Source organism: Cupressus sempervirens, chromosome 4 (assembly GCF_028749045.1).
Source record: "Cupressus sempervirens isolate cs-2001-9-10 chromosome 4, ASM2874904v1, whole genome shotgun sequence".
In the NCBI taxonomy this organism is placed as follows: domain Eukaryota; kingdom Viridiplantae; phylum Streptophyta; class Pinopsida; order Cupressales; family Cupressaceae; genus Cupressus; species Cupressus sempervirens.
This window is the reverse complement of record NC_143121.1, coordinates 407,919,960-407,943,306: the sequence shown is the minus strand read 5'-3', so window position 1 is coordinate 407,943,306 and position 23,347 is coordinate 407,919,960. Positions and strand designations below refer to the sequence as shown.

General features: G+C 37.7%; 2 pseudogenes across 2 annotated transcripts; one reads left to right on the top strand and one right to left on the bottom strand.

Annotated features, from left to right (window-relative positions):
* Positions 1-11,482: 11,482 nt before the first annotated feature.
* Positions 11,483-13,435, top strand: LOC149561777 (heat shock protein 82-like; annotated as a pseudogene). Its single transcript, XR_016364243.1, has 4 exons — positions 11,483-11,753; positions 11,863-11,914; positions 11,980-12,103; positions 12,198-13,435. The product of XR_016364243.1 is annotated as a heat shock protein 82-like (transcript).
* Positions 13,436-15,325: 1,890 nt separating this feature from the next.
* LOC149561776 (beta-phenylalanine coenzyme A ligase-like) lies at positions 15,326-20,515 on the bottom strand (annotated as a pseudogene). Its single transcript, XR_016363469.1, has 6 exons — positions 19,344-20,515; positions 17,688-17,877; positions 16,180-16,325; positions 16,011-16,078; positions 15,712-15,814; positions 15,326-15,605 (listed from the first exon to the last, which is right to left on the bottom strand). The product of XR_016363469.1 is annotated as a beta-phenylalanine coenzyme A ligase-like (transcript).
* Positions 20,516-23,347: the final 2,832 nt, after the last annotated feature.

Genomic DNA, 23,347 nt, shown 5'->3' with positions numbered 1-23,347 from the left:
TATTAAATTGTTTTTTGGAAAGTTGCATACGAATGAAAAAGCTGGAGAAGTAGAGAATGGCAAAAGGACAAAAGTTGAGAAACACTTCAAGTAAATAAAAAGATGATTTGATCAGGAGGAAATGGGAGTCTCAGGGCTCACAATCAATCCTTGTCATTTTGCATATTTCGTTTGTTTAGATTAATTAGCTGATAGGCTATATTTATTGGGAGGACCTCCCGATGGAATCCAATTCCTCATGTTGGGTAAAACATTAAAAGGTGTTGGTAAAAGTCGTTTTGACAAAGGAAAGATTTAATTTGCCAAACAATAGATTGAAATGTCGCACATCATTCTCAAGCCATAATGAGTTGGCAAGCTCCGCACCATGGCGTTTCCAGCAGGGTGGCAGTGGTGTATGTGAATGCCATGGATAATAATGTTAGTCACATACTGTACAGTAAATACAGGGGCCATGAACAATATGGACATTAGCGCCTCTTCTGTCAATGGTCTTGTAACTGTTCATAATGAGCTCCTCTTTCAGCTGGATTGTTGAGCTAAAATAAAAAGATACAAAAATAAAGTAGAACTCAAAAATTAAACAAAGTTCAAAGATACAAGAACAGACACAAAAATTATAGTGGTTCATCTAGTAGTCTGGATTACATCCACTCTTCAAGCAGGGGAATTTCTCTTATTAGATAATGCATACATTACAATGAACAGCAGCAATCAACTATTATACATATTCTTTTAATCACATTCAATGGAAGACAAAAGGGCTGAGAAGAGGAAGAGTCACAATGATTGGACTGCACAATCAGAGCAGTTTCATATTCCCTTGTCAGAACCATTACAATCTCCCACTTGAAGTCCAATCAGTGCTGCACAGAGAAATCCCCAACTTGGAATTCTTATGGCTATGTCGTGACAACACCGAGAGAAGCTCTACAGAATTCAAACTTCTCTTGAGGTACAACCTTTGTAAACACATCAGCCGGATTAACCTTTGTATCAGTCTTCTCTAACTATAGCCTTCCTTCTTCAAGAGCATGATGGATAAAATGAAATCTGGTTTCTATATGTTTCGTGCGAACTGTGGAAAGCTAAGTTTTTCGCCAAGTGAATGGCACTCTTGCTGTCAGAGAATAGAGTAAAGTTTGATTGTTGAAATCCCAACTCTCCAAACAATCGTTGTAACCATATCAACTCTTTGGCCCCTTTAGTAAGAGCAATATATTCGGCCTTGGTAGAGGAAAGAGCAACAACTTGTTGTTTACGAGAAGCCTAGCTAATCGCTGCCCCAGCAAAAGTAAAAACATAGCATGTTGTTGTCATGTCCCCTTTTCAAATAATTAAAAAAAAAATAATCTTTGCTAAGGCAGGCAGGCCCAAGAAAGTGAAGTTTCGAAAAAAGGGGGTTAATCTTTGGAAACCGTTGGACTAATAAATGAAAATTATTATTAAAATATGTTTCATTAACCTCTCTTGGACGTGAGTTACGGTTATGCCCTCTTTTAAGGGGTTTGGAGGCATTTTGGGCGGATTCCAGAACTTGATTTTGCTCATTTTCTTTGTTATTCTTCAGAGGCTGCCAAACCTGTGGAGAAGGAGACCCAAGAACGGGAGTTTACAGGCTTCCAGGGAGACCCAAGAACGGGAGTTTGCAGGTTTTCAGGAAGGCTAAGGACGGGAGTTTGAAGCCATTCCATGTGCATGCTCATATAGAGTTTGCCTTTGTGCTGAACAGTGCAGATTTGTAAGTTTTGGGGTGTGTTTTTTGTATGAGTTTGGTGTTTTCAGTTGAGTATTTCATATCAGTTTGGGTTGCTGCTGTATTTCAGACTTTAAGGTGTTAAAATAGAGCTGAATATATGTATTGAGACGTGATTAAACTTCTGAGATAGATTATTAGTGTTTTTGTGGTGTTTTCGGGCATTTTTGTGTTAATTTCGGGAGCCCGATGAGCATAGTTTTTGTCCTACATTTGAGAACTGTTGTGTAAAGGCTATATAGATCTGGAAATGTCATTTTGTAGGCTGTTATGCTGCTGAAATTTCTGTAAAAATGTCCACTTTCAGATTTATTAATAATTTGTGAAGTTGTGAAGCTTTTGGCACTATTTTCAGCATACCCGATTTGGGGTTTCTTGAAAAATTTGGTGGATCTTTGTGATATTAGTTGTTTGATCTTAAAGATCTACTTAGAGGTTGGAAATATCATACAAAATCAAAAAAGGGACATTTCAGTGGTATCAGAGCCATGATCTTGCCAGCCTGAGGGTTTGTAGAAGTTGCATGTCAGTTTTGACAACTACCCAGATCTTGCATGTCAGTTTTGATAACTACCCAAATCTTGCATGTCATAATTTATGGTTGCATGTTGCTTCCAATCAGCTGGATGCCAAAATTTATGGTTGCATTCTACTTCTAATCATTTGCATGTTAGTTCTTGGTGAATTTGGTGATTGCATGTTGCTTCTAATCAGCTGCATGTCAAAAATTATGGTTGCATGCAACTAAGTGAAAGAGAAAAAAGATATTTGCAGTGAGAAAAGAATAAAGAAATTTTGATCAAACTTCCAGTTGAAAGTAAAAGTACAAAATCCAAGGAAGGGAAAAGTATGGCTGATCCAGATGAGATGGCAAAGAAATTCTTCCAAGACATCCAAAATACTTAGAAGCAAACAGTGGATAGTTTGGCAGAAACTAGAGAGGCTTTGCGAATATTGACAGAAAAATTACAAGGAGTTGCATCTATTAATGAGAAAGGGAGCACTTCAAAGGAGCCAAGAAATCTGAAATCCACACCATCTAAATCAGCCAAAACTATTTTCTTGCCTGCAGATGAGCCACCAGTACCAAATCCAACCATTTATCCTGTGGAAGAGATTACATTAAGAGCTACTTACAATGGCTTAGATGATGACCTTCGTAGTTCGGTTCCTTTTAGAGAATATGTGGATATGATGAACACTTTGATGCCCAAGAAAGAGTACAGAAGGGAGCATGACATAAGTGGAAGAGAGCTCAAAAATAAAATAAGCAAGTTTATAGCACCTACTTTTGATGGAACAAATAAAATTTCAGCTAGAGCATGACTACAAAAATTACAGACCTTCTTCACACTTAACCCCATGAAGGAGAGTGATGCTGTTTAAATTGCAAGTTTACACTTGGAAGATGCAGCCTATGATTGGTGGTATCATGGAATGACTACTCAAGGTCATGATCAGGTAACTACATTTGATGATTTTAGTCAAAGAGTGATAGATAGATTTGACCTCAAGGATGATGATTATGAGGATGTTGTTGTCCATGATGGTGAGATACTTGGTAGAGATGAGCAGACATTGAGCATTCATGACTTTTCTAAGAGAGAGTACCAGGCACAGTTAGATGTTTCGTCACATGAGGTTGAGGCTAGTAGTACTTCACATGATTTATCCCGCCAGCTGAAGGTGAGTGAAGACAGTATTGTGACTACATTATCTCATCATGACAGGTATGTGAAATTAGTTGGTATTGGTCATATTACTCAGGTGAAGATTTTTCTTGAGTTACCAACTGATTATAGTTTATGGATATGGACTCGAGATTGTTATATTGGCATTTGGGATTCAGTTGACTGGAAATCTTTAACACTTTTTGGTAGCAGTGATTGTTTGGGTGCTATCATGGATTTGATTAGCAGATTGCACGGTGTTGTCTTTTCTTGTGCCAGGAGCTTATCCGATGTTGGTATTAGTTTTTATACACCGGTGTTGGGCTTTGTTCATATATCCAGTCGACCATACTTACTGGAATGTGTTGATAATATTTCATATTTGGTAGTGTGTACAGATGAGTCCCAAGATCATATTGGCATTGATGACATCCAGGAGGATGCAATGGGCAGTTTTGAAGACTTAGTTTCCTTGGGTATAGAGGAGTTGGACAGCAGTGCTAATGTTTTTGATACTTTGTATGTTGATATGAGCTTTAGATTTGATTCACAGGATATGGATGGTAATACTCTAGAGACTAGTAACTTTGAGGATACTCCTTTAGACAGTGCATCAGAGGAGGTTTGTAGGAGACAGTCAAGCCAGTGCCATCATGTGTCTAATCAGTTGAGAGTTAGTGACCGAGACATTGCTGTCACTTGCCAGCATTTTGATGCTGCTCGTCAGTTGTTAGCAGTTTATGGATGGAGTTCTCCTACTAGTGATGAGCAGGAAGGCAGTTATCTTTCCTTGACAGAGATCCACTCTTTATGGGAGGTTATTCGGATTTTGAGACAGAATTATATGCAGTTGGTAGCCGACAGAGATTATCTTATGGAGTGGGGCAGTACAGCATATGATGCATTGTTGGCCAAGGAAGATGAGGTGAGTGAGCTTACTGAGCAGCTTGAGGTGACTTCTGAGATTCTTGAGAGTACACTGTTGGATTTCAAGGAGTCACAGTTTCATTTGGCTAAGGTGACCATGGAGTTAGAGTGACTACAGTCTTTACCTGATTCTATACAGTCACAAGTTGTGGTGTTTGGTGATCCGAGGATGTCCATGGCTGAGATTTTCAGAGACAATGGAGATAGGGATGCATCCATCCTTGATACTAACATTGGCATATCAGGTTCATTCCCACTAGAGTCAGGTTTAGTTGAGTTGGGTGTTGTAGCAGATTGTTGTATGCCTGACATGGTGGTGGCCTCTAGTACTGATGGCACGAAGACTAGAGATGTATCAAAGATCATGTGTGATGTTGGTGAGTCGGCAGTTGGCATGGTTCCGGCTAGTAATACTACTCCCTTGGTGATATCTTTGGAGGTAGTAGTCAGTTCCAACATGGTTAATGATCAATTGCAGTTAGTTTCATCTAGATTACAGTCGGAGCCACTGACTGAGATTGGCGAATTCTATCGGCATTACACTATGAGGTACGCTCATCAATTTACCTTTGATGACCATGTTGATGAGATGATGATACAGAGATGTACTTTGGTTCCTAGTGCTTATCATCAATTATGGGACAGTTTGATGCCTCAAGATGAGAGTTGTGATGGGCATGACATGGTGATAGGTTCTGCAGTTGACAGCTTGATAATATGTGACTTAGAGCAGGAGTTTGGGAGTGATGCTTCAGTGGGTGTTGTTATTGATTCTACTCCTTTGGCTATGACATCTCCTGACTTAGCTAGTGATCAGTCACAGTGGGTTGTATCACTTGTTCATGGTGAGCTATTGACTGAGGTTTGTTTTTTTAATCAACATTATATTGCAGGGTATGTACATCAGTTAGCATTTGATCCTTGTTTTGAGGAGTTGATGGCAGGCAAATTTGGTTTGGATTCCATTTCTTACTCTTTATCTTGTAATGTCTTTTCACCATCAGCAGTGCATGGGAGTTATGGTTATGAGATAGTGGCCGGTGATTTGCAGAGTTGTGTTGACTGCAGGAGTTGTACAGTGTGTGGATTCTCGATACTTGGTACAGTTTCATTCGAGAGCATTCACCATTGCTGCAGAGTTGGATTGTACATTCCGTATAGGCCAATGGGATGCGTTGATGGTATTTACTGTGTTGGTAGTTTGATTTTTCCACTTTACTTGGGTTTTGATGTTCTAAGAGTTTGTGTCTCATGGGTTTTTGACTGTGGTAGTGGTGATTTTGGAGTTTGGTTGAGCTATAATTGTCAGTTTGATTATGGATTCCTCTTGGTCATATTGCAGAGGATATTGCAGGAGCCTGTGTTAATTAGTAGTAGTATAGTTCATGACTACATTTGGGATCCAGGTTGATTGATTGGTTTATTGTTCAACCATTGCTTGAGGACAAGCAATGTTTGGGAGGGGAGGACTTGTCATGTCCCCTTTTCAAATAATTAAAAAAAAAATAATCTTTGCTAAGGCAGGTAGGCCCAAGAAAGTGAAGTTTCGAAAAAAGGGGGTTAATCTTTAGAAACCGTTGGACTAATAAATGAAAATTATTATTAAAATATGTTTCATTAACCTCTCTTGGACGTGAGTTACGGTTATGCCCTCTTTTAAGGGGTTTGGAAGCATTTTGGGCGGATTCCAGAACTTGATTTTGCTCATTTTCTTTGTTATTCTTCAGAGGCTGCCAAACTTGTGGAGAAGGAGACCCAAGAACGGGAGTTTATAGGTTTTTAGGGAGACCCAAGAACGAGAGTTTGTAGGTTTCTAGGAAGGCTAAGGACGGGAGTTTGAAGCCATTCCATGTGCATGCTCATACAGAGTTTGCCTTTGTGCTGAATAGTGCAGATTTGTGGGTTTTGGGGTGTGTTTTTTGTATGAGTTTGGTGTTTTCAGTTGATTATTTCATATCAGTTTGGGTTGCTGCTGTATTTCAGACTTTAAGGTGTTAAAATAGAGCTGAATATATGTATTGGGACGTGATTAAACTTCTGAGATAGATTATTAGTGTTTTTGTGGTGTTTTCGGGCATTTTTGTGTTAATTTCGGGAGCCCGATGAGCATAGTTTTTGTCCTACATTTGAGAATTGTTGTGTAAAGGCTATACAGATTTGGAAATGTCATTTTGTAGGCTGTTATGCTGCTGAAATTTCTGTAAAAATGTCCACTTTCAGATTTATTAATAATTTGTGAAGTTGTGAAGCTTTTGGCACTATTTTCAGCATACCCGATTTGGGGTTTCTTGAGAAATTTGGTGGATCTTTGTGATATTAGTTGTTTGATCTTAAAGATCTGCGTAGAGGTTGAAAATATCATACAAAATCAAAAAATGGACATTTCAGTTGTAGACCTCCTTTTATTTAAATCTCCAGCCATATCAGAATCGACATATCTGCAAATATAAGGAGTCTTGTTAGTAAAACATAAAACATGAGAGGAAGTGCCTCTCAAATACTGAAAAATCCATTGAATTGCTTGCTAATGAGTTTTACTTGGATTACTCATAAAATCACTTACGATTCCCACTGCATGAGCAAGATCTAGACGTGTGCTAACCATTGCATACATTAAACTTCCAACTACTGAAGAATAAGGAATACCATCCATGTTATATTTTTCTTCTAGAGTAGACAGATACATCTTTGAACACAATCGAAAATGATCAGCCAATAGAGTGGCAACTGATTTGGCATTTGACATATTAAACTTTTCTAAAATTTTGAGAATATACTTTTCTTGAGATAATCTAATTTCTCTTTTATGTCTTATCACGGATTATATCCATCTCTAGAATCCTCTTCGCTGCCTCTAAATTTTTCATGGCAAAACGTAGAGCCAAATGCGTCTTCAGCTCCTAAATAACTCTCATACTATTTTGAGCAGTCAACATATCATCAACATACAGTAGTAAAATCACAAACTCACCAGTAGAAAGCCTTTTGTGGTAAACACACGGGTCTGATTCGTAGCGTGTGAATCCTTCTTGTGTCATGAAATTATCAAATTTTAAGTACCATTGACGTGGAGCCTGCTTCAACTCATATAGTTTCCTCTTTAATCTGCAATATAAATGCTTTTGCCCCTGTTTAATGAATCCCTGTGGCTGCTTCATATACAATTCCTCTTCAACATCCCCATGTAGAAACATTGTTTTGACATCGAGTTGCTCAAGCTCAAGATCCCAAGCTGCTACCATGCCTAAAACCAAACGAATGGTTTTCATTTTAACTACTGGAGAGAAAATCTCATTAAAATCCACACCTTTTTGTTGAGCAAACCTCTTCACTACCAATCTGGCCCTGTACCTTTTACGTCCTCCATCCTCTTTTATCCGATAGACCCATTTATTTTTCAATGCCTTACGATTTGGTGGAAGAGGAACCAAATACCATGTCTGATTTGTATATAAAGACTCAATTTCATCTTTCATAGCATCCATCCAGAATGCTGAATTAACATCAATACATGCTTGTTTATATGTTTGAGGTTCTGTCTGATCAGAACACAAAGAAAATAAGAGTTTATAATCATCAAATTTTCGTGGACATTTTCGTTTTCTAGTAGATTTCCTTTGCTGTAGGATTTGATTAACATCTTCTCTATGTTCAGTGGAAAAATCAGTATCAGTACCTTGTTTATTTGCTCGATTTGTATGATGAGATTGATTGCCAAAATCCATTTGAGCTGTGGCTTATTGAAATTCTATGCAATTTCAGTACTCGGATTTCCAACAGTAAATTGTGGTTGTGGACGAAGGATAGGCATTTGGATCTATATGGGATCGACATCAACATGGAGGGATCACAGACTTGGAGAGGACCAGTCAACATGGGATTGGAGGGTAGCTGGTCACCGGCTAGATGTGGCGAATAGGAGCAATGTTGCCATAGGGGATCATTGAGTCTAGGCGTTCTAGGCAGTGGGCCACATGGAGTGTGGGTTGCCGCAGATTCAATGGGTTGTGCAGAGCCTATGTTGGGGCAATGAATGCCTAGCGTGGAGTGAAAGGTAACGTCTTGTGTAGGAGACGTTATACTATGTGGCCGTTCAGCTATATGTAGCGGTGTAGAAAATAGAGATAGAGGTGTGGTGTGTAGGCATGGGGTGGGTGTAGTGATTGGTAGAGCAATTTGCTCTATATCAATTTCAGATGAAGAGGACTACTGCTGGTGAGTGTTTGGGAATAAATTGTAATGCTTTGTGGCAATGGCATCAGGGGAATTAGTAGATAGAGGTAAATTAGATATTGAGCAAGATGCAGATTTTGTATAAGTGGGGAGACCATATTGTGGTGAAGACATAATACTAGGAGTAGGATTAAATGTAGCTCGAGGAGTCCTCTTATTTTGTCCCCCATTATCAAATAAATCAAATTGAATGTAATCAGTAGGATTATTTAGAATTTGCAAAATTGAGAATGATTTCTCATTGAAAATAACATCGTGACTGCGAACAACTTTCTGAACTACTAGTTCCCACAATCGAAAACCATATCGATCTTCACCATACCCCAAGAATATGCATCTTTTAGATTTAAAATCCAATTTTGTTCGCGCTCTTTAGGAACATGAACGTACGCATCACAACCAAACACTTGTAAATGAGAAAATGAAATTCTTTTACCAATCCATCTCTTTTCCGGAATATCAAATTCAAGACGTGATGAAGGGGCTCGATTAATTAAATGAATTGCTATATTGCATGCCTTTGCCCAAAATTCTCTCCCCAAACCGGCATTAGATAACATACATCGAGCCCTTTCCAAGATAGTCCGATTCAATCTCGCCGCTGCACCATTTTCTTGAGGTGTATAAGGGACTATTTTAATCCTCCAAATACCATGATCTGCACAAAAAGTATCAAACTCCAAAGAGAAAAACTTACCACCTTTTTCCCGATTTAATTTTCCACCATGGCCTTAAAAATTTTAAACTTTGAAAATACTTTTGATTTCTTATTCAACATATAAACCCAAACTTTTCGAGTGCAATCATCAAGAAATGTGACAAAATAGTTAGCACTACCGAGAGAAGGTACCTCCATAGGACCGAAAACATCGGAATGCACAAGTTCTAATGGAGAAGATTTCTTGTCATGACCCGTCCTTACGAAGCTGGTGCGATTTTTCTTGTTGTAAAGACAATGCTCACACAACTCCAAATCAAGAGATTTAAGACCCAAAAGCTGGTCTCTTCGAAGCATGACTTCAAGACCCATTTTGCTCATGTGGCCGAGCCTCTTATGCCAAAGTTTAGCATTACTTTCCACAACCGCCATGGCTGCTCCCACTTCACTATTGCACTCTAAAACATATAAACTTTAAGATGTCTTTCCTTTAACCAAAAGTGACTGACCTTTAGATACTTTCTATGAATCAAGATCAGAATTTACATTATAGTCTTGTGTATACAATTGACTAACTGAAATCAAATTACGTTTAAGTGTAGGAACATGCCTAACATCCTTTAAAAGCCATTGACTGCCATTTTTCAGCGACAATAAAATATCCCCTTTGCCAACAATGTCACATTCTTTGTTATCTCCAAGAAAAACTTTACCAAACATAACTTTCGTGGTAATTTATGAATGCACTCCGACATGGAGTAGCATGAAAAGATGCGCCAGAATCGAGAACCCACGAATTTGAATCCATGTCACCAGTTGCAAGTACCAAAGCTCCATCAGTTGCAGCATTTACACCATCATGAATTACTTTATTTTGAGCCTTCTTGTAATTCCAACATTGCTTCTTGTTGTGGCCTAGTTTACCACAAAACCAGCAAGTGCCATTTCTTCCTCTAGACTTCGAGTGATGATTCAATCTGCCTCTTCCATTATTATTGTTGCTATTTATACCTCTTTCATGACTTCTTCCTCTATTGTTTGTGCTCACAATTGTTAGAGCATCACCGGAAGAGGATTCATAGTGTTTCCTTCGCATGTCTTCACTAAATAATGTAGCTGCGACTTCATCAAATTTCAGCGTGTTGTTGGCTGCTATTGAAGTGCTCACAGCCATTACTACACCTTCCCAGCTGTTCGGAAGTGAACATAATAATAAAATAGCTTTTATGTCATCCTCTAATGGTATACCGACTGAAATGAGTTGACTGGCTAATGTATTAAACTCATTTAGATGATTCAACATCACTCCCCCTTCTTTCATTTTTAGATTATATAGCCTCTTCAGTATAAAAACTTTATTCGAAGCTGAAGGTATCTCATACAATGAAGATAATTTCTCAACTAACTCTCTAGTTGTCTTCTCAGCTGAAACGTTAAACAACACGTTACTTGAGAGTACCAAGAAAATCATTGCCCTTGCTTTCAAATCCAATTTTTCCCATGCTTCGTCTGTTAATGATCCTTTGCCCTTTGTCTTACCAAGCAACACAGGTTGTACATCTTGCTTGATGAGTAAAGACTCTATCTGCACTTTCCATAGCCCAAAGTTTTGACCAAAAAACTTTTCAATTTTCCACTTATCCGCCTCATCCATGGCGTCTATAAATCTTTATCGATTTCTAGAAAATCAAACGAGCTTAACCAGCTCTGATACCAATTGTTGAGCTAAAATAAAAAGATACAAAAATAAAGTAGAACTGAAAAACTAAACAGAATTCAAAGATACAAGAACAGACACAGAAATTATAGTGGTTCATCCAACTAGTCTGGATTAGAGAATGGCAAAAGGACAAAAGTTGAGAAACACTTCAAGTAAATAGAAAGATGATTTGATCAGGAGGAAATGGGAGAGTCTCAGTGCTCACAATCAATTCTTGTCATTTTGCATATTTCGTTTGTTTAGATTAATTAGCTGATAGGGTATATTTCTTGGGAAGACCTACCAATGGAATCCAATTCCTCACATTGGGTAAAACATTAAAAGGTGTTGGTAAAAGCCGTTTTGACAAAGGAAAGATTTAATTTGCCAAACAATAGATTGAAATGTCGCACATCATTCTCAAGCCATAATGAGTTGGTGAGCTCTGCACCATGACATTTTCAGCAGGGCGGCAGTGGTGTATGTGAATGCCATGGATAATAATGTTAGTCACATACTGTACAGTAAATACAGGGGCCATGAGCAATATGGACATTAGTGCCTCTTCTGTCAATGGTCTTGTAACTGTTCATAATGAGCTCCTCTTTCAGCTGGATCACCATGTCTCCAGCAAAGATTATTCACAGAGGTTCAGACGGAATCACATCATGTCAAAGAGTGCCGGGTCAGGGATTCACTGGATCATCGTTGTGAGCATCCGTGATGACATAAAATCTTCCAAATTTTCCTACAATGGCTTTCTTGCCGAATCTGAGGCCACAGTCTACGAGTCTTTCTGTTTTGTTGCCAGTTTGAGTCGCAGTGCCAACAATCATCAATAGGGTTTCCTGTCCCACTCTTAAAATAGCCAAGCTCTAGTCTGGAACTGTTAATGTCTCTGCAAAGTTTAAACAAACAGATGAACACAGAAGAAAATATTCTGCAAACAAACCAGAACAATCATTTCATCTGTGGACCAAAAATGAGAACAATCCTTAGAAAATGAAGATTCCTGATGACCTTTCGATGATTTCAGTGGCTATCTCTGGATTTTCCACAACGGAAGAATTCCATGCCTGGCTTTTTGCCTGAACCGTGTGAAGCCCTGCTGCAAATACCATGGCAACTGCAAGCACCTGCCATTTTTGCTGCCAAAGAACGTACTAAATCTCTTCTCAATACTGGTTTCTGGTTTCTATATAACAAACTTTGGGCTTCTCCGTACTTAATTCAACATTTCTGGCTTTTCTGCAGATCCTCATTAACAAGCAAAAGCCTATCTGGATGTGAAAGCCAGAGGAGATTACAAAGGAAGAGTATGCTTATTTCTCCAAGAGCTTTAAAAATGACTGGGAAGATCACTTGGCTGTCAAGCGTTTCTCTGTTGAAGGGCAATTGGAATTCAAGGACATTCAGTTTGTTCCAAGGAGGGCTCCATTTGACCTGTTTGACACCAGGCAAAAGCCCCACAACATTAAGCTCTATGTGAGAAAGTTGTTTATAATGGACAATTGTGAGGAGCTGATTCCCGATATTTGGGCTTTGTCAAAGGTTATGTGGACTCTGATGATCTGCCCCTCAATATCACTCGAGAAATACTACAGCAGAACAAGATTCTGAAGGTAATCAGGAAGAATTTGGTGAAGAAATGCTGAGAATTGTTCAATGAAATTGCAGAGAACAAGGAAGATTATGCCAAGTTTTATGAAGCATTTTCCAAGAACATCAAGCTTGGAATTCACAAGGACAGCCAAAACAGGACTAAATTGGCTGATCTGCTGAGGTACCACTCTACAAAGAGTGGTGATGAGATGACCAGTTTGAAAGACTATGTGACCAGAATGAAAAAGGGGTAGAAGTTTATCTATTCCATTATCAACGAGAGCAAGAAGGCTGAGGAAGAGAAGCAGAAGAGAGGAAAACTGCATTTGAGAGCCAGTGCAAAGTAAAAAAGGACATATTGGGAGACAAGGTAGAGAAGGTCGTGGTATCTGACCATGTTTGTGGTATCCCCATGCGTGCTTGTGACAGGGGAATATGGGTGGACTGCAAACATGGAGAGAATAATGAAGGCTCAGGCTCTGCAGGATAGCCTTGATGATCCCAATACCTTTGCTTCCAGAAAGCACGGGATGTTGAAGTTGGGACTCAACATAGATGAGGATTTCTCTGTGCAGGTGGACTCTGAGATGCCGCCTCTTGAAGAAGCTGCTGCCCAGGAGGAGAGCAAGAGGGAAGAGGTAGATTAATCCTCTTCTTTTGCTTCTTCTCTGCCTCAGTGGGGGATTGGGTTTTTTCTGTGTAGCTTAGAGTTGGAAACAATCAACAGAGGTAGTCTTGTGGGAATTGGTGTATGCCATCTATAGTTGGGAAATGGCTTTCTGTTTTAATATGTGTCAGGTGGGGCATAGCTAGAAGAAATCCTCTTTTAAACTTTTCTAAATTTTACGAAACAAACATTAATATATTTTTAAAGCAATCCTTTGAGATTATTAAGGTCCAGGCTTGCCATTGTTCGCTTAGCGAACATAGAATGATGTGTGGGGTAAATAACAATAACGTATATTTTAAGATAAATAAGATTTTCGAAGGCAATTTTTTTTCGAAGTATATATGAAAACTGAGAATTTCTTTTTATTTAAGGCAGATTTAGAAATGAAGATGTTATATTATATAATTTAGTTCAACTAATTTGTAATTGAATAAAAAATCTTTGAAATACTTTTAATAAAAAATAAATAAGAGCTCTATACCATAGAGTTGGATTTCTCCTAATGGAAAAAAACTATTTGAGAAGAAACTTAGTTTAGAAAAATGTGGTGTAAGTCTTGGGTAAACCACTTGCTACACTCATGCTTAGCTGAAAGCGTAACTGATGGCAAATCATTAAATATTTAGATAATGAGTTTCTAACATTAACAGTTTATGCTCAGTCTAACACCAACAAATCTTAATCAACTTCACATGGCGTAGGTGAACAATGTTGAAATAAAAATCAAGAAGAGAGTTACACCCTTCAGTGTACTATTCTCTCCACTTCCATAAAGAAGATGGATATCATAATAAGCAACATGCATGTGCTTGTGTGAAGCTTCAGTGATAGTATTCCTTGTTCTTTTACTCAACTTGTCTTGAAGTGAATGTCAAACTTTTAGATATTTTTTTAACTTCTGTTAATTTCCTGATAACCTGCAATACATTGGGACATTTACAATAAAACAACAGGTTAAAAGATTTTCAGCTATAATGCAATGGCTACCGAATGCACTCTGAGGCATGGAGAGGCTGGGAAGCACTTCATCCCCTGCTAGAAGAAGCTCCAACAGTCAGCTATTGCAATAATCTCTATACAAATCACAGACACCCAAAAGAGGAGGCTCACTATCTTACTAAGTTCCCAATTCTGCTTCTGATGCTGATGTGGTTACCAGATTCTGATGGGCAGATGCATGATCTTTATTTATTTATTTTGGATGTCTCTCTCTCTCTCTCTCACACACACACACACACACACACACACATATATATCTGTGTGTGTGCGCGTATGTTTACACGAAGTTTCCAGGATGGGGACGTGTTTCCTGTACGGGTATGGATCAAAGCTAGAATTAAGGAGATGGCTATTGAAAAATTAGGAGAATTTTGAGAGAGAGAGTTCAAATATTCATATCATAACATACAAGAAATATACAAAAATCGAAGTAGAAAAACTATAAGAAGGGCAGGGTAGATAAGATATAACATTTTTAGAACATTTATCTAAGTTGAATTCATTAGTCCGTTCGAAAATATTATAAGGAGAAAATTAGAGAAGTCAAAAAATCTATGAATTTTCTCAAACATTTCCAAACAAAATCTTAAGTCCACAACTGAAATCAACTTGGCAAAAGCCAAATAAACCGATTTGTAAAATAGAGAGGACAATTGAAAATGGAGAAAAACATATTAAATCATATTTGAAGTCCACATAGAAAATTGTTTTAACTACTTTAAGGATACATGTATGGCTGAAATAACAATTCAGTGAAATTCTCACTCCATCATTTCAGGTTGTAAACAAAATTAGTCAGACATTGATTGAACATGAATTGAAGACTCTCCCCCTTTCTTATCATCATTCACCCTACAAACTTAGAAAAATCATCATCTTTTTATGAGATTTAAATTTTAATGAACATATAATATCAATCGACTATCACCCCATATTTCTATAACTTTCATTTTGACTTCTCTCTTCATTAAATGTTCTTTTAATAGTTCATTCATTCCATCATTACATTATTTCCTTTATATATATTAAAAAAGATTTGAACTCAACACTATTTACATGTCTACAAAATTTTTTTTAAATATGCTTTGACCTCATCATATTATCTCGCTGATTAGGAAAACTCTTAACTTCAACTCTTTATTATCACAAACAACCCACATACAAAGGAAAGTAACCTATTTGTGGTTCATGTGTTCACAACATATTGCTCTTCCTGCTTATTCTAAGCGACTAATACTCTTCCAATCCCTTTTATTTTTCGTTTGTTCTTGGGAGTTTCAGAGCTTTGACGTGTAAAGTTTAATCAAATCCTTTCTTAATATCTTTCCTACTGCAGTTTTTGGAATTCTAATCACAAAGGCCACCCTTCTAACTTTCTTGTAGCCTGCAACCTGCAATGAAACATAAATATTTAGGATTTTTATGACAGTTGTAGAGTTTGAAAGCAAGATTGAGTATTCAAATGCATAAAACAAACAATATTTAAGAGAAAATGACCTGTTTAGCAACAAAAACAGTTACAACAGCTTCAGAGAGTGTGTTGCCCTGTTTCCTAACTACATATGCCATTGGAACTTGCCCTGCTTCTTTGTCAGGAAACCTGGCCCCATCATAAGAACTTTAAATATCAATGTCATACAGTAAATAATATCCTCATAAATTATCTAATATTATCCCTGAGAATGCTGGTGTTGATATAGGCCTTCAAAATTTTGAATCCTCAGAGTTGAAGAGAGTGTTCCAAATATAGAGAGTTAAATCCTAAAATTGAGCTTGCAAAAGGTATTATAGGTTACGGTATCACTGCAGCATCAGTGACCTCAGCATGAGAAAGCAGAACTGCTTCTAATTCGGCTGGAGCAACCTACAATGTGATGCAGAGCAAAGCTAAATCATCTTATGAGTCTTGGATAAGATGAAAATTTATTAATTACATGTAAGATGCTAAACACCTAAAATTTATACCTGATATCCTTTGAATTTTATTAGCTCTTTCAATCTGTCTACCACAAATACATAGCCCTCGTTATCGATTCAACAGATATCTCCCGTATGTTGCCAGCCATTTTTGTCCAGAGCTGAACCAGTAGCTTCTTGATTGCTGAAGTAGCCTGCCATTGAATAGCATCAGTTATTATTGTTGTGATATGGATATTTTTTCGGCTATGATAGCAATGATATTTAGTATTTATCAAGAATATATATCTGTAAAAAATCTCAGCATTCAAAAGATGCAATTATCAATGTTCAAACTAAGTTAATATCAGGCTTTTGACAAGCATGAGGTAATTTCTACTGTGTACTAAAATTAAGATTTTTCTATTAGAATTTAATTATGTTGTTAGTGATCCATATTTTATAAAAGAAGTTTATTGAATTTAATCATTTAGTCAGTGATCCATATTTTTTAAAACAGTTATTTATAGAAATTTATTTTTAATGAAAATGAATGGTCCATTTAGCACTCATTTAATCTAAATGGCATTCATAGAAGTAAGGTGTTAATGACTTCCTGGAAGATCATCCATCCAGTATTCTCCAATTTAAGATGACTTTATCTCGGGGGAAGCCAATAAGTACACTTGTGTTGGAGTAGTATTAGAATAAGCAACCTTTCCGGAAGTTTCCTATGTCACTCTTGAGAGCGCCAGCTAAATGAATGAATGCTAAATAGATAATTCACTCTCATAAGAAATGGATTTATGTGAACCATTACTTATAGATCAATTAATTTGACTGAAAGATCATGCGGTTGAATTGTGATATAAATGTCATGCTATCAAGTTTACTGGAATTCGCATATTAACTTGACAGTGCTTGAACATATAGGAAACTCTAACACACACATAAGAATCCAAGACTTTACACAACTAGCTCTTGAGACAGAAAGAAATCTATTACTGAGAAAAGGCTGCAAATACTAAAGCAAACCGGACTAGCCTATTGAGTGCTTTTTATTTTGTATGCCTTCAAGAATTCCCATTTGATGAATGGTTAGGAAACCACCTAGCTGATCAATCTTCTGTTTGGAAGAAAGGTACTTTCTCCTTTTATCTATAACTGATACTCAGTATATTTTCTATGTTGTACTATCAGGCTGTTAGCAACATCAAGGATTTCTATGATATAATCACTTAAGACTTATAGGTATCTGCGTTTGGAGTTGGCTGTGCAGCCACAGAACTCGGCTGATTGGACAGTTTTTTCTCACTAATTAAATTGAAAAACAATAAGCATCTCTTCTAGGATCGCCTGCATTACCTGGCCTCAATCACTAAAGAAATGGAGCCAAAGAAGTTAAACTTGATTAAAACTGCTTAATATAATGTATGCAGGATACCAGGAGATTTTGCATCAATTTACTGTTTTATCTTTTCTCACACTTTGTTCTGCTGTAATTTTAATCTCTAATTGTAAATCTCTTGTGTTTTATGACCTGCTTGACAGAAATAAAGGACTAGAAAAATTCATACCTTTCATGATTGTTGGGCCACAAAGCCACAACTCTCCCCTTTGGTTTGGAGGAAGAGCAATGCCAGATTGAGGATCCACAATCTTTGCCTCAGTATTTGGGCAGATCATTCCAACTGATCCATAGTGTTTGCCTTCCTCTACGCTGTTTCAAAATGCGCCCATTCCCATTGTTTCTGTCATCCCAAAACCCTGCCAGAGGAGAACAGGGCTTTCAAAATATCATTCGAGAGCCTTACATCTCACAGAGATAGACATGAACAAAACTAAAGTTGATTCAATTTCATTTTCATGTCCATTTGTTGCTAAGTGTGGCCAATTGTATTGAAGAAAGGATTCGTAATCCAAAATGAACACAAAGGCTATTGATCTCCATCAAATAGGTTTGTAATAAACTGATCCAAATAAAACACCTTCAAACAAGTAATAAAAAACTGAAATGAGATGAGCATGTAGAGTAGCAGAAAATTCTAGATTCAAATCATCCTAAAAATGTAAATCCAAGACCAACATGCCAAACCTCTTTTAGAACAGAACAGGATTGGTTTCAACACAAATCCCCACGAAAAATATAAGCTTCTCGCTTAGAATAGTCAATTTTGGAATTAGAACTGAATATGTAGGTTAAAATGAAAGCCAACATAAAGAAACCACAGTTCTTCAAACAGGGCACTGTGGGAATTGAACTGGAATCATTACTTGTAGAGGTGAATCCATACCATCAGTAGACATAGACTTCACCACTGTGAAATTTGAACATATAATATATTAGAGTCTTTAGTTTAAACCCTGCCTGGCATAGAACAGAAAACTACGGAATTTGAATGCAACTCATTTTACTTGAAACTGTGATTTGTGCCCAAAGATCAAACTCAATGGCCAGCTTATAGCTTTCCTGGCCAGAGCAGGCTATTGTGGGATCCAGATTCACGTTCTGCTACTTTTTAATGTAAATCTACACTATGAGACAATAGCATCCTATGTTGCAATTCCAGAAAACCAAAACTACACACAGGCAGCCATTTTGCCGATATTATATATAGAGAAAAGTTGGTGATGCGTATGCATTTGTATTATCTAAATCCACATTTCTTTAAATGTTAAATGATCCATCACCAGACACAAACTTTCTCTGGATTGCAGAGTAAAGCTTTTTATATAGGTAACTCTGGTATGTGTAGCTCTATGATGGACTGTGTTGTGTGATCCAAACTGTAGACTTGAATGAATCTATTGACAATCTGGAAGTTGGAAGTGCTAAACTAGAAAGTAGCAATGCAGGGAAAACTGATTAAAAAATCACTAATACTATGCATAGAAAGTGATGCACAAAAGGATGAACTGGCAACGTATGTGCATTGAGGGATGAACTAGCTGTTAATATGTCTGAATTTATTTTTTCTGGCAAAACTGAGACAAGATGGCATCCTTAAGGGGCTTGATTCTTCAACTCAAACACATTATTTGTCCAGGTAATTGGTAATGTGGTGTCAATGGTTTTTGGGGAAACCCACCTCAGGCAGTTGTGGACTGTGAAAGGCTTTAATAACAGGTTATCTTGCTGCTAATTCTAGAGAACTTAGGAGTTGATAAATCTAGATTTGACATTATGTAGAACGACTTAACAAGTGGAAAGAAAACAAATCAGTAGAACGCACCTGCAATATTACAATTTTGAGAAACCTGGAAACAAATTCTTGAGTCGTTTCTTTGACCAGGGGAGCTCCTCCACAGACTACAGTATGCAAAGACCCCAAATCATAGGTGCCGATAATATCTGATTTTGCGAGAGCCGTTAAAGTTGGAGGCACCAGTGGTAAATAGTTCACTCTATACTTGTCAACAGCCCCAAGCAAATCACTTAGCTCAAACTTGGACAGAATAACTGTAGTAGATCCTGAGGAAAGTGACCCACAAGCAAAGGTACCAAGGCCGAATACATGAAACATAGGTACAGTGCACACAAAAGTAGCCTTTTTGAAAGGTGTCAGCGCAATACACACCATGGATATGAGATTTCTGTGAGTTGTAATCACACCTTTGCTGAGGCCAGTGGTGCCAGAAGAGTAAAGTGGCATGGCAGTGTCATCGTGATGGATTTCTGCTCTGGGCATTTGGGTGCTGTCTGAAACCATAAGCTCTGTTAAAGACCATATGCTCAAATTCTTTGAGTTTGTCCCCTTTTGAACATCTGAAGGAAACAGATTATCTCTTGTTGATATCAGAACTAGTTGTAAATTGGTGTGGGCCAGTTTGCTCCTCAGTTCTGGTGTCACAAAAGCCAGTATTGCTTCTGAATTGGCCGCTTGCTTTGCGATTTCTGTTGCAGTGTTCAGCGGATTGGTTGTGGTGAGAATGGCACCAATGGACATGATGGCAATGGAGATGATGGGAAAGTAAACTGAGTTGGGCCAAACCAGCAGAATCACCTCGCCTTTCTTGACACCAATCCGTGTTAAGCCTGCAGCTAAGGATCTCACATTTCGCCATACCTGGCAAAAGGAGATTTTTTCGCCTGTTGCAAAGTCAATTAGAGCTGTTTGGCCAGTGATACTGTGAAGAGATGAAGGTTGGGAGGTCCAGGTATTCATCCTGTGGTAAAGTTAGTGGCTTTCGTTTGCTGTAGTAGGTGCAATTCGTATTGCATTACCCGCTGTTGGGATCGATCTTGAGACCTCTAGGTCCAAATACCGTTGGTTCTGCCATTAGTTTTGAACTAACTGTTTCTCGCTTTCAGAAAGAAAACTTCTGTAAACAACTGGTTTCACATGATAGGCGTGGGGGATACAATAAGATTAAGTAGCCTGGTTGGTTGGTCTGTTTACGATTTGAGATTAGAATATGGATTTATCAGAAATTTCGTGGGATGTTGTTGATGCCAGTTTTGTATCACTACATAACATATAACAATTGAATTCCCGATACAGAATATCAAACACTCAATTTCTCTTTTGAAAAGTTAATACTCATGAAGACATGAAGAAAACTCTAATGTTCCTTATACTTGTGGATACTAAGTAAGTTATTGATGTGATTAGTTGGTAATCACGTAAGCAGCTCTACACTGTTCGTTCAAGGATGACTTGGATTTTTTAGGTGTGATGGTAATGATTTTGTATTAGTGCTAGATGATGTTGATGGTGGTGGTGATAATGTTGATTGCGCGAGGAGAAGGCAATAATGCTTCTAATGACTTTTACCTTCTTAACTTTCTTAGAATGAAATCCAATTACTCAACTACTTGCTATTTTACTCCTACTCCTATGAATGGAAAGATTAGCAAATGGATAGAGATCAAATCTAATGAAAGCGAACTAGCGGCTCTACCTCTATAGATGCAATGATTCAAGAAAAAAGAACTAGTTTACCACACAAGGCTTCCCAACAGGCCGCTAGGATGCTAGTGGCCTAGTTATAGATCCTTATCAAACATCCACTAATATAACCATGCAACTATCTATCTACTCTTACTTAACAACTTTCTCAAAATGAAATTTACTTTAGCAACTTCAAAGGAAATCTAATTCTAACTATTGGAAGTAGAAACCATGCAATAACACCAAATGTTCTTAATCACCATGCAAGTCACAACAATGATAACGAGAGACAATTTTGGTATTATCTTAGCAACAATTTTCTTCGACCCTTTACAAATGAGAGCAAATGGCCTTATATAAAAGCCCAAAATTATGATCGACAGTGGAGATTAAAAGACAAAACCAATGAACTAGATTGGATCTTAGAAACCCTAATTAGGGTTGCCACCCCCATCGACCAATAAGAAGATACTGCCTCATCAATGGACCAATGAAAAAGAAGAAAAAGTGGCAACCAGTGAGAAGGCACTAAAATGGTAGCCAATTAGAATCAGACACCTATCCTACCTAAGAAGGAGAATTTGCCACTTGGGCTTACATCAAATGATCTAATATACTTCTACCCTTTTCTTTCATCTTTTTAGCCAATGTGATGCACTTGGCTAACATGTCATTGACTTCCTTCATGGGAGGGCAAAGTGTATGTTTCATCTTGAGCTCAGCTGAATTCATCATGTTGCTCGCTACTTGCAGTGTTTTCTCATGATCATTCTCATATTCTTCTGCATATCCGATAAAGGCATTGAGGAAGGCAAGGGTGCCCAAATGTTTCTTCTTGATGGAAACCTTCTCCAACTCATCCAATCTTGATCCAAATTCTGTCTCATTGACGTTCTCCTTTCGACTCCTAGCCTCAATTATGCTCTCCCTTGATGGTGCTACATTCTGTCTTTTTGTTGGAGGTTCCTGATGTTCTTTACTTTTCTCAACTTCCAAACTTCTCTTCTTGCTCTTAATTGTTTTTTGTTGCTGGCTACTGCCATCACCCTTCTGTTTGACTGACTCCTTTGGACTTTCCTTTGGTTTCATCTTCCCATAAGTAAGGTGTACCCTCAGACTTTGTAATTTCCTTAACTTCCCATTGTACCACAACTCAGTGTGTAAATCAACTATCCTTGTAACTGCCTCTAAGGAAGGATCCTGATGATCATCCCAATCTACTAAACTCAATTCTGTTCCATCCACTGTATCATAATTTCCTCTTAGCACATTTTCATCGTCTTCTAGTTGATCGGGAATATCAAGGCCTCTCCATCTGATTGCCCTCATTATGCTCACTAATAACCTTGAGAAAACTAGCTTCCTTAAATGAAAGTCATCCCATGCATTGGCCCAAAAATCTTCTATAGTAGGAACATGTTTGAATGTATTTCCATGAGATGCCTTGATAAGACCATTAGAATCGAATCCTTGCCTTGCTCTGTACCATCCTAGATGATACCATTCTAACTCTTTCTCCGCAGCTGCAAAGGCGACAAAATTGGGGCAAGTATCATTGCCTATTCCAAATGAGAAGGTAATCCCTGTCTCACCTTGAAGTTTCATCATTTTGTCATAATGCTCAAGTTGCCTAGCCAACTCCATCAAAACTACCTTGTCAAGTGGGTACCTTGGAAGTCTCTTGGGACAAACTGTACTTCCTACTACTCTAATATATGTGAATTATAGAAATTGGATGAACCAACTCTCATACTTCTTAACTTTTACCTTTGCTTTTGTTGAGAGCCTCTTAGCAGGTGTCCCTTGCAATATCCTTACCGTCTTCATGGCAAAGGCATCATAAAACAACTTATAATCTTTGGTGTTGTGCAAATGAAGCTGTGGATAGCACTCATGCACCAAATATTGCCCCAACCCATTACCGACTACTTCTAAGGGCTTAAGTCTAGGATTTTCATATAGTCTCACAATCAGATAGAAAAGATAGGATGCCATATATAATTTCTTTTGATTTTGCACAGTCTTAAGTTGCAACTCTAAATTTTTGCTTATGATCCTAGCCCAATCAAAATTTCTTTTTCCATTCTCAATTTCATCAATAAAGAAGTACATCCAATTTTCAAATTGCATACCTTGAGTTAAGGCCATGATTCGGTTGAGAAGCACAATGAGATCACCATACTCTGATTTGAAATCTAACCTAGTGACTCCTTTCTTGCCTTCGTGTAGCCAATTCTACTTTAGATGAATGAAGTAAGCCTTTTGATTATCCTGAAATAACTTAGCCGCTTGATCCATCATTATCATTGTCATGCTTTTGTATTGGGGAATACTAAATGCTTCTT